Source organism: Gossypium hirsutum, chromosome A02 (assembly GCF_007990345.1).
Source record: "Gossypium hirsutum isolate 1008001.06 chromosome A02, Gossypium_hirsutum_v2.1, whole genome shotgun sequence".
Classification (NCBI taxonomy): Eukaryota; Viridiplantae; Streptophyta; class Magnoliopsida; order Malvales; family Malvaceae; genus Gossypium; species Gossypium hirsutum.
The window spans coordinates 11,089,949-11,100,071 of record NC_053425.1 but is presented as its reverse complement, the minus strand read 5'-3'; the positions used below and the strand labels follow the sequence as shown (position 1 = coordinate 11,100,071).

The 10,123-nt window shown below is 35.6% G+C and overlaps 1 long non-coding RNA gene across 2 annotated transcripts; it reads left to right on the top strand.

The window, feature by feature from the left end:
- The first annotated feature begins 5,797 nt into the window (after positions 1-5,797).
- LOC107951624 (uncharacterized) lies at positions 5,798-7,094 on the top strand. 2 transcript variants are annotated; one of them, XR_001698520.2, is made up of 4 exons: positions 5,800-6,045; positions 6,222-6,341; positions 6,473-6,528; positions 6,674-7,094. It is a non-coding gene; the product is annotated as an uncharacterized lncRNA (long non-coding RNA). The 2 variants fall into 2 exon arrangements; XR_001698519.2 differs by having other exon boundaries at positions 5,798-6,045; positions 6,222-6,528.
- Positions 7,095-10,123: the final 3,029 nt, after the last annotated feature.

Below are 10,123 nucleotides of genomic sequence, written 5' to 3'. Positions count from 1 at the left end.
TTCGACGGACAAAACTCCTGATATAAGAAAATATGATAATTAAATGAATTATATCTTGAATATCCCTGATATACTTATAAATGGCTGCGTAATGAGCTCATCTATGTTTTCTTGATAATCATATAAAATTTTATGACTAACTTGTTTGGTGAAAGCATGTGTCTAGGCAATTGGCCACGTAGTTTTGGAAGCATGTTTGTATGCATACTTTAAATGATGATTGGTAAGTTAATTTTTTGTTATACGAACTTACTAAGTATTTGAAATGCTTACTCGGTTTTCTTTTCTCTATTTTATAGTGCTCGAAAGCTCATAAAGGTTGGAATCAGTCGGAGCATCATCACACTATCCTTCAGCTCATTTTGGTATAATAGCAAACTTATTTTGTCATAATGGCATGTATATGATAACTTGGCCTATGTTGGCATGTAAATGGTTGTTTGTAATCTAGCCATTAGAATGGCTAGTGATGATATTTTTGGTGAACATATATATATGAGGTTATAGTGTGGTTAATACATGTATGTTTGGTATGGTTAGATTGAAAAATAGTAAACATATATGTCCTTAAAAAGGTAAGTTTGAATACATGTGATGATATATCATGTATAATGTTAATGTTGGCTTAGTTTTAATGCCTTGAATTGATTGGTATATGTATTCAAGTATTAATGTAGGTTGAAGATAATTTGGGTGAGAAAAGTGGCCATGAAAATTTACTATTTTTGTCTACACGGGTAAACACACGGGTGTGTGTCTCAACCATGTGTGATACACGGCTATGCGCACGGGCATATGGTTTGGCCGTGTGTCCCTTGCATCTTTAAAATTTAGAAACAGAATGCTCAAAATTAGCCACACAAGCAGAGGCACGGGCATGTGTCTCAGCTGTGTGTGATACATGGCCTAGCACACGGACGTGTGTCTTGGCCGTGTGAATCCTGCACCTAATTTTTGAAAATTAAATTGTCCACACGGCCTGGCACACGGCCATGTGGCTGGCCGTTTGACTCAAGTCAAAGAGTTACACGGGTATGGACATGAGCTGGGATATGGTCGTGTACCTCACAACGAATGCCCACACGGCCTAAGACACGAGCGTGTCATTTGACCATGTGAGCCAAACAGGCGTGTGTCCCCTGTATTTAAGAAAAATTTTAAAATTTCACGAAAAATTTTATAAGATTTCAGTTTAGTCCCGATTTGATTCTAACATGTATTTTGGGCTTTAAGGACCCAATTAAGGGACGATATAATTGATTTCGAATATGAATAGTAAATGACATAAATTTTTTGTAATTAATTTGTAAACTCCGGTAATGCTCCGTGGCCTTGTTATGGCGACGGATAGGGGTTAGGGATGTTACAATTTTTGTAATTTACCCTTTAAAATATAAAGATCCAAAAGTGTAGAAAATAAAATTACATGGACTAAATTTCAAATTTTTAAAAAATATAGAGAGAGTTATGGTATATTTTAAAAAATATAGAAAGTTATGGAAGGATATTTGGAAAAATGTTTTGCCTCCTAGAATTAAACATTTCCTTTGGCTTTTAAGACATAGGCATTACTTACAAACTGTGAAAGGGTTAAAAGAAAGATGACGGATAAAGCAAGGTGTTTAATCCGTGGGAAGACTCAAAAAACTGTCCTACATGTTTTATGAGATTGCTAGTTCGCAACTGAAGCTTAGATGAAGTTGATTTCATCGAATTGTGTTCACAATTTTTTCGAATTGGAGCTGGACAAATAGCTGAATGTAAACCTAAAAGGTGAGTTTCATATGGGTACTGGTACAGTGGATGGTAAAGTCATTTTTTCGGTTTTGTGTTGGATGCTTTGCAAGAATAGGAATGTTTATGTATTCCAACAGAGAATTGGAGGAGTGGAAGATATTGTCAGAGCTGCGAAGTACTTTGCTAGTAACGTTTGTGAGGTAAATTGCAAACAAAATAAAACTGATGTTAACAGGAATGAGTTAATTAAATGGCGACCGCCCAACCATGGCTGGATTGAAGTTAACTCGGATGGAGCAACTAGTAGGAATAGAGATTGGTCGTCGATTGGAGGTGTTCTTAGGGATTCTTCTAGGAATTGGATTGAAGGCTTCCAAAAGTTTGTTGGTAAATGTAACAATCTGGTTTAGACCCTAGTCGAAATAGTGGCTTTTGGACCATAAATCCGAGTCAAAAAATATTTTAATATTATTTTTCATGCTTATTATATGTGAATTGACATGTGTGAAAATCCCGTATAAAAATTTGATCATTTGTGTGCTTAATTTGCAAAAATGACCTAATGGCATAAAATATAAAAGTTGCGTGCTAATTGTTAAAAGTGTCTATTTGCTATGAATTTTAAAATGTGAGGTCCTTACGTTGTAAATGGACCATTAACATGGTTAATGGACATTAATAGCCATTTATTAAGTGATTTTATAATGTTTTAAGTAAGGATAATACGGTAAATGGTGTATTAATGTTAATTAAATAAAAAAAGTTGAATTTTCTTTCATTATCATCTCTCGTTGCCAAATTAGAGAAGAAAAGAAGTGATAAAAGCTTTGTTAGGGTTTCGGCACTTTGATTGTTGATTTATGTATGTATTTTGCTTTGTTTTTGATAAATTCTACGTTTTTGTGATCGTTGCTTTGTGTTTTACTTAGCCTATATCTCAATTTCTGATTTTGTTGATGATTTTGAATAATGACATTGTTAAAACTATGAGTTTTGTGAAGTTTGATGATAGTATGTGAAAGCTTGATGTTGGGTTAACATGTTTTATCTTTGAAAGTTAACATGTTTTGCCTTTGAAATTTTGATGAATTTGAGTAATTTGGGCAAAATTGTAAAAAATGAGATTTTCAGGGACTAAAATGTGAAATAAATGAAATATATGGACTTATATGAACATTATGAAAATTCGGCTAAGCATATGTGTAAGGAAATTTTGTGTATTTTTTGATTTTGTGAATTAGAGACTAAAATGTCAAATTGTAAAAATGTGAGGGTTAATTTGTAAAATGCCCTAAATATGTATTTTGGATTGATTTGAATGAATGTGAGTTTGAATAAGTTAAATTTGAATTGATTTAGATTAAGAACTAAAGAAAACGAAATTAGATCGGGGAAAGTCGAAAGTCGTCGAGTAGCCGATTTCGTCTATCCGAATCCGTACGAGGTAAGTCTATATACAAATAAATGTGTTTGTAATGGTTTAATTATTTTTAAATGCTATTGAACAATTTAATAAATGGTTTATTAAATTGAATATGAGATATTCGAGAAAGTATCGACAAAGTTTCGACGTCTGAAAAGGCCTGTACGAACCATAGGAATAGTTAGAATACATATGTCATGGCATAAGATCCAATATGTGTTTTCGTGTAAGACCACGTCTGGGACGTTGGCATCAACTTATGATTTACGTGTAAGACCATGTCTGGGACATCGGCATCATATTAGATTTCGTGTAAGACCCTATCTGGGACAGTGGCATTGATATTTGTTTACATGTAAGACCACGTCTAGGGCTTTGGTATTATACGAGCTTTCCGAGCTATCCGCGTATCCTTATAATTTTGAACGGTTCAACGGGCATTCCGAGAAAAGAATGAATATATGAAATGTGTATCTGATTTAGGTACGTTTGTAATGTAATTCATTGTTTGAGAATAAAAGGTAAGTATATGAGCAAAAGATGATATGTGATATAAGTATGAGAAAGTATGCTAAATGCGCAAATAAATTGAGTATATGAGAAATGTATATGAATTATATAGTTTGTGATAGTATTTGACTATGGAGTAAATGTAATTAGATGATGCTTATATGCTGTAATTGATAAGTTTATCTGTATATAACTTACTAAGCTTTTGAAAGCTTACTTTGTGTGTGTTTGCATTGTTTTATAGATATCGTAGCTATCGGGAGCTCGGGGATCATCGAGGATCATCACTACACTATCGAACTATATATTTTGGTACCTTTTAAAAATGTATATATTGAAGTATGGCATGTATAGGCTAGAGGTACTTATATTATGTTTTGTGATATGTATATATTTAGCCGTGTGATATGGCTTGATTTTTTGTTGTGGATATGGATGAATTATGGTTATAAGTTATGTGTTTCAATATGATAAATATGATATGTTCATGAATGGCCAAAAGAATTGGTCAATTTGGTAAGTTTTGATATGTACCTATTATGGAATTTGGTAAGGTTTTGGCATGAGATTTGATTGTATGATTAGAGTTTATGAAACCTATGTATTTAGCATGATTTTGGCACATGATTTGGTATGATTTGGAAAGGTGAATAAGCATGAGTTTGGTTGGTAATTATATGACATGATTGGTGTATGTATTGGTTGTGAAATGGTTGAAATTTGATGTGCAATTGTTGCCTATTTGATGATTGTAGGGAGGACCCTTAATGGGTGGCATATTGGCCTTGTAAATGGCCTATTTTTGCCCATACGGGCAGAGACATGGGCGTGTGTCTCAGCCGTGTTGCTCGAGCGCCATTTCGAAATGAGCTTGGGCAGACCACACGGTTGCACACACGAGCATGTGCTAGGCCGTGTGGCCAAGTCAGTCTCGACCACGAGCTAGACACACGGGCGTGTGACTGCCATGTGACTCAAGTCAATAGCCTCCCTAATTTTCACATGGCCTGGCACACGGGCGTGTCATGTGGCCGTATGGACAAGTCAGTATGTATGCCTTATTTTGGCGCGGCCTAGACACACGGGCGTGTCTAATGCCATGTGAGGCACATGGCCTGTTCACACGGGCGTGTGACCTCTGTAACTATGAAAAATGTTTAAGTTTTCTAAAAATTTTGTATGAGCTCTGTTTAGTCCCGACCTCTTTCTAAAGCATGTTTAAGGTCTCGATGACCTATGTCTATGTAAGGGACTTTGTATTGATGTTTGATTTATGATGCTATGATGTTTGTGAAATGAATACTAAATGTTTCGATATGTTCGGTAACGCCTTTAACCCTAGTCTGGCGACAGGTACGGGTTAGGGATGTTACAGTAGAGGCTTGGCATTGAATACAAAGTTGTGGGCTATGCTACAAGAACTTCAAATAGTTAGGACTCGAGGACACGAAAAAGTTATCATTGAAAGTGATAATAGGTTGGCAGTGGGAATGATTAATGACTGCTTGGAAGGTGCCCCATTGGAGACTATTTTCAGAAGAATAAAGGATGTGTCTCACCAATTTGATTTTGTATATTCCAGTTCATGAAATGGAAAGAAATTTAGTTGCTGACTGGTTAGCTAGAACATGTCAATCTATTGATGTGTATCTGCGTATCATTAATGTTTCTACATTTCATGTTAGGAAATTACTGTTAAAAAATAAAATTGGGTAAGAATAAATTGATATAAGGCAGCATGATGCCTTCTTTCATTTATCAAAAAAAAAAGTGTTGAATTTGCTCAATAATAATTTCATCTAATTCAATAGTTAATAAAAGATAGCATAAGGTGGGGTTTTTGAAAATATTTTTTTATTTATAAATAATCATCTTTTTATTTTAAAAATTAAATAATACATTTGATAAATAAAATTGAATTTTTATTCTTAAATAATAAAAATATGAAAAATGTTTTTTTTCCATTTACATGGGTATGAATCATGATAAATTCCTTGATTATATTTAAAGTTAAAAAAAATCTTATTTTCAATTTTTAAAAAATATAGTGAGAACAATAAAAATAACTTTTAAAATTATTTTATAGTTTTAATTTTGAAATTTTCGATTAAATATGTTTTTTTAATATTTTTCTTTTTTAAGAAAAACAAAAATAACACTCTTTCCTCATCAGCCAAGAAAAACCAGCAGCTAGCTAAAGAAAGCCTTGATCTTCAAGAAGAAACCAGGAAAGCAAGGCCTCAAAGCAAACTCCAAATCGACGCATCATGTAGTACACAAATCCGGCTCAATCCCCGCAGCGACGCCAACTACTATTCAGTTCGGTGGGTCAACCCATCAGCGGTCGGCGACGATTTGCTGTCTCACTGAAGCAGGTACTTCCTCAACCCAGAACCTGTCAATGTTGAAAATAGCTCCTTCTTTAGCCATTAGATGAGCTGCCTGGTTAGCTTCCCTTGCGTTGAATTTGAATTGGTATCTTCAAAAACACCTAGCTCTCGATTTCTATATGTTATAATCGCTCTTATGTTAGATTTGTCTCCCTGTTTAGCCCCGATCTTCTTAATCAATGTCAAGGAGTCGCCTTCAAGTTATGTGAAAGTGAAACCCATCGCTACAGCAAACTCCAAAGCTTGGACCGCTGCCAGAGCTTGAGCCACGAATGGATCAGGTACAAAACTATTTCTTCTAATACTTGATCCCATAACGAGGCATTCATGGTTTCCAATTCAAAATCCCAAATATTGACTCAAATCATGGGATCAACTGGAGGTGTCCATCTAACTTCGCTACGCTGCGTAGGAACAATTTCTGATTCTGCCAATGAATAAATTTCTCGTGTATGAGCTTTGACCCAGGTAATTTTTCACATTTCCTATTGATAAACCCCCTTCATGTACCAATTTATTCCTTGACTTATCAATTTGTCCAATTCGTGACTGCAATTAGTTGACAAACATTAGCATCAACAGCGGTAAACGTAATTATCATAATGATTTGCAGGCCAAGAAATCCCGAAGTGAGATCAAATGTTCAAAGCAAAAGGACAAGCAAGCAAAAGATGAGTAGTCGATTCTTGAAAAGAAGCACATTTAGGGCAATTTGCATTAGTTGAGATTCTCTTAATCTGTAAATTGTGGAAAGTTGGCACATAATTATTAGCAAACCTTCATAGTGTAATTTTAATTTTGGGAGGGACTTTAAGTTGCCAAAGTTGTCTGTAGAAAGTAGAAACCATAGGCAAGTGCATGCTAAGATTAGAATTGCTATCATTAGTTAGGCCAGATAAGAGGAGTTGATAGCCACTTTTCACAGAATAGTCCTCTGAATTGTCATCACAATAAGACTGAGCTAATGGTATACGGAGAATTCTACGAGGCTCGTCCATATCGAAAATGGTATTAATTAAATCGTCGTTCCAATTTTTCTCCCCGCCAGCATAAGATCAGAAACAACATTAATACTATCACTAACTCTTGCTGATTGCACCTTGCAGGAACTATTCCCTAGACGCCAATGTTCCTCCCAAACCAAAATGCAAGTCCCATCTCCAACTCTGCATTTCAAACCCAATTGCGATAAACCCTTTGCACACTAAATACTTTTCCAAGTAAAAGAGGGATAAGAACCTAAATCGGAATGAATAAACTTGGAGGAAGGGAAATATTTAGCTTTTAAGAAACATACCACAGACAAATGAGGGTTGGTATTCAATCTCCATCCCTGCTTACCTATTAACGCAAGGTTGAATTTAGTAATATCTCGAAACCCAAACTCACCTCTCTTCTTAAGAATGAGAAATCTCAACATTATGAGATTAAATACGGTAACAATACTATAGTGTGAGACAAAAAGTAAATTAAACGCACCACATCTACCGCCAATCCAAACCCACCCTAAGATAAACAATCCAAATATTTCTCAATATTCATACTGCGCGGGACCCTTGGGATTTCCACAATTAAATTACAGGAATTTTTTGAGACATAGCCTTGAATTAATGACAAGAATAAAGCTCTACTAACTTTTAGATTTTAGGCCACCTATGTAAATCATGCACAAGTAAGTTTGAGTTAAAGGCGAATCCTTATGGTGGCTTAGGGGCCTTGGTGTCCCCAAAATTTTGAGAAATTTTGATTTCTCCCTTGTAATTGTTAGAGAGTTTTAATTTGGCCTCCTTAATTAAAATTTTCAATTTTTAATTGTACTTTTTAATTTTTTTGAAAATTTAATTAATCTTTCTTAAAATTTTTGGAAATTCTCATTAATTTCATAAAAATTATAAAAAATTAAATTAGACTCAATTTTTTTAAATCTCATTAAACTATTGAAATTTTTAAAAATTTAAGTAAGCTCAAAATTTAATCTCAAAATCCACCACTAGTTTGAGTTGAGTTCAATGTTTGTCATAATATTAGATAAATGTAGGTTACAGTTAAAAAAAAAGTTTATCTCTTAAAAAAGTTTACCTTTTTTATATATTATATATATAAACAGTTATATACTTCTATGATAGTTTATTACTCTATAATAATCTTACAATTTGTCCTCTCTATAACAATTATTCTCTATAATACTTTATTACTCTCTATGATAGTTTTTCATCTATAACAACAGTAATAAAGTATGCTGTAACATCCTAAACCCTGCCTAGACGTTATGGCTGAATCTGGCGAAGTCACATGAGAATGTATTTAAAACCGTGTTTACCCAAAAATCGTTCCAGTTACCACCTTTTACTTTACTCAGAAAACATATATTGAGTAATTATCTTGAAAACATTTCTTAGTTCGTGGAAGCTTAAGAACAAATAAAGTTGCAGTTCCAAAATCCATAAACAGTATTTCAAAATTCCGAACTTAAACCAAACAGTCTGAAACCAGATATTACATAATTACTCCCAACTATAACAATTAAAATAATAAAAACATTAAAAACCTTTAAAACCAAAGTGTATGTAGCAGTGGTCACTGTCGAGCCCTTCCGCTGCACCGATCCACCTACTGCTGGGGATTACCTGACAGACAAACAAAATAAGGGGTGATTTTTCGCAAACTCAGTGTGTACATCCCCACAGTAAAGTATGCATGTAAACGGATAGTAGTCAAACAGTCATAATCGAGCCTGAGCTCTTAACAGGAACAGTGTAGGCCATAACCCACTCAGAACAGTATCAGATACATTCGGGCCTTAGCCCATACAGACATATATGTATATCAATCAGAACAGTAATGCCCACTAACCTTGCACACCATCTCCGTCCAACCCAACACACCATGTGGGGATAAAATCGACCCACCCAGCCCTATACACCAAGTATGAGGATAAAATCAACTCATCCAACCCTACACACCAAATGGTACCGTATACGACACGTATCAAATATATGCAGCATAGCTGCCAGATGACAGGCAAATAACCTTTCAGTCTTCCTTCTCTTCAACAACATGCCCAACCCAATGCAATGCAACATAAATAATAAGGCATGCTCATGTGCAGATGTCAAATCATAACATCATCATCAAATCAGAACAGATACACATGCTTTTACATACATCTTAGTATCAAATCAGAGTATAGGGGTCTAAGTAACGCTTACCAACCCTACAATCAAGTCACAGTCGACTTGGGTGACCCGTGCAACCTTACAAAATATTTCAAACAAATCGGGCTCACACGCCTGTGTAGGCTCACAGGCCCATGTGGCTCACACAGCCCAGATTGGCCTTGTCCGTGTGGATCACACAGTCTGACCCAAGATCCCACACGCCTGTGTGGTTTACCCGTGTGGCCCACACGGCCCAATTAGTCAAGCTTGTACCTCACACATGGCCACACCAGCCTCACACGCCCATGTCTGTCGTGCCCGTGTGGCGCGCGCACGGCCTACTTCATCAACCATACGACCGTGTATCGCCACACGGCCTCCATATGGGCAGTCCACACACCCGTATGGCGTCGACAGTAACGTTTTTGGCTTTCGTCGAAACGCGATTTTAGATCGATTGGAGTACACACCTGGTTTCGGTTGAAGCTTGACGCAATCTCGAACACTCCAGAACCTATTATTGTCAATCGTAAGCCAAACTTTCAGTCTCTTGATTTGAATAGTTCAGAATAGACAAATCCTGAAACGAGATATCTACTTACCTTCAACGAATAACGGCGATTACTCACTGTTCAAAACCCCGATTAGTGATCCACAAAACCTAGATTGCCCTTTAAATAGCAAATTAAATCCCTCTTAAACGATCTCCAAAAGAAACCACACAATTTAACAAAACAATACTTACCGAGCCGACGGAACCACTAGCGGCACGTCAAAACTAATCGAAAGAAAGAAAAACGGATGAGAGGGGTAAAAGAAATAAAATTTCGACAGTAAGGGGTTTGGGAAAAGAAGAAAATGGCAGAGGGAGCAAAAAGAAAAAAGAAAACAGGTTAGGCAAACAT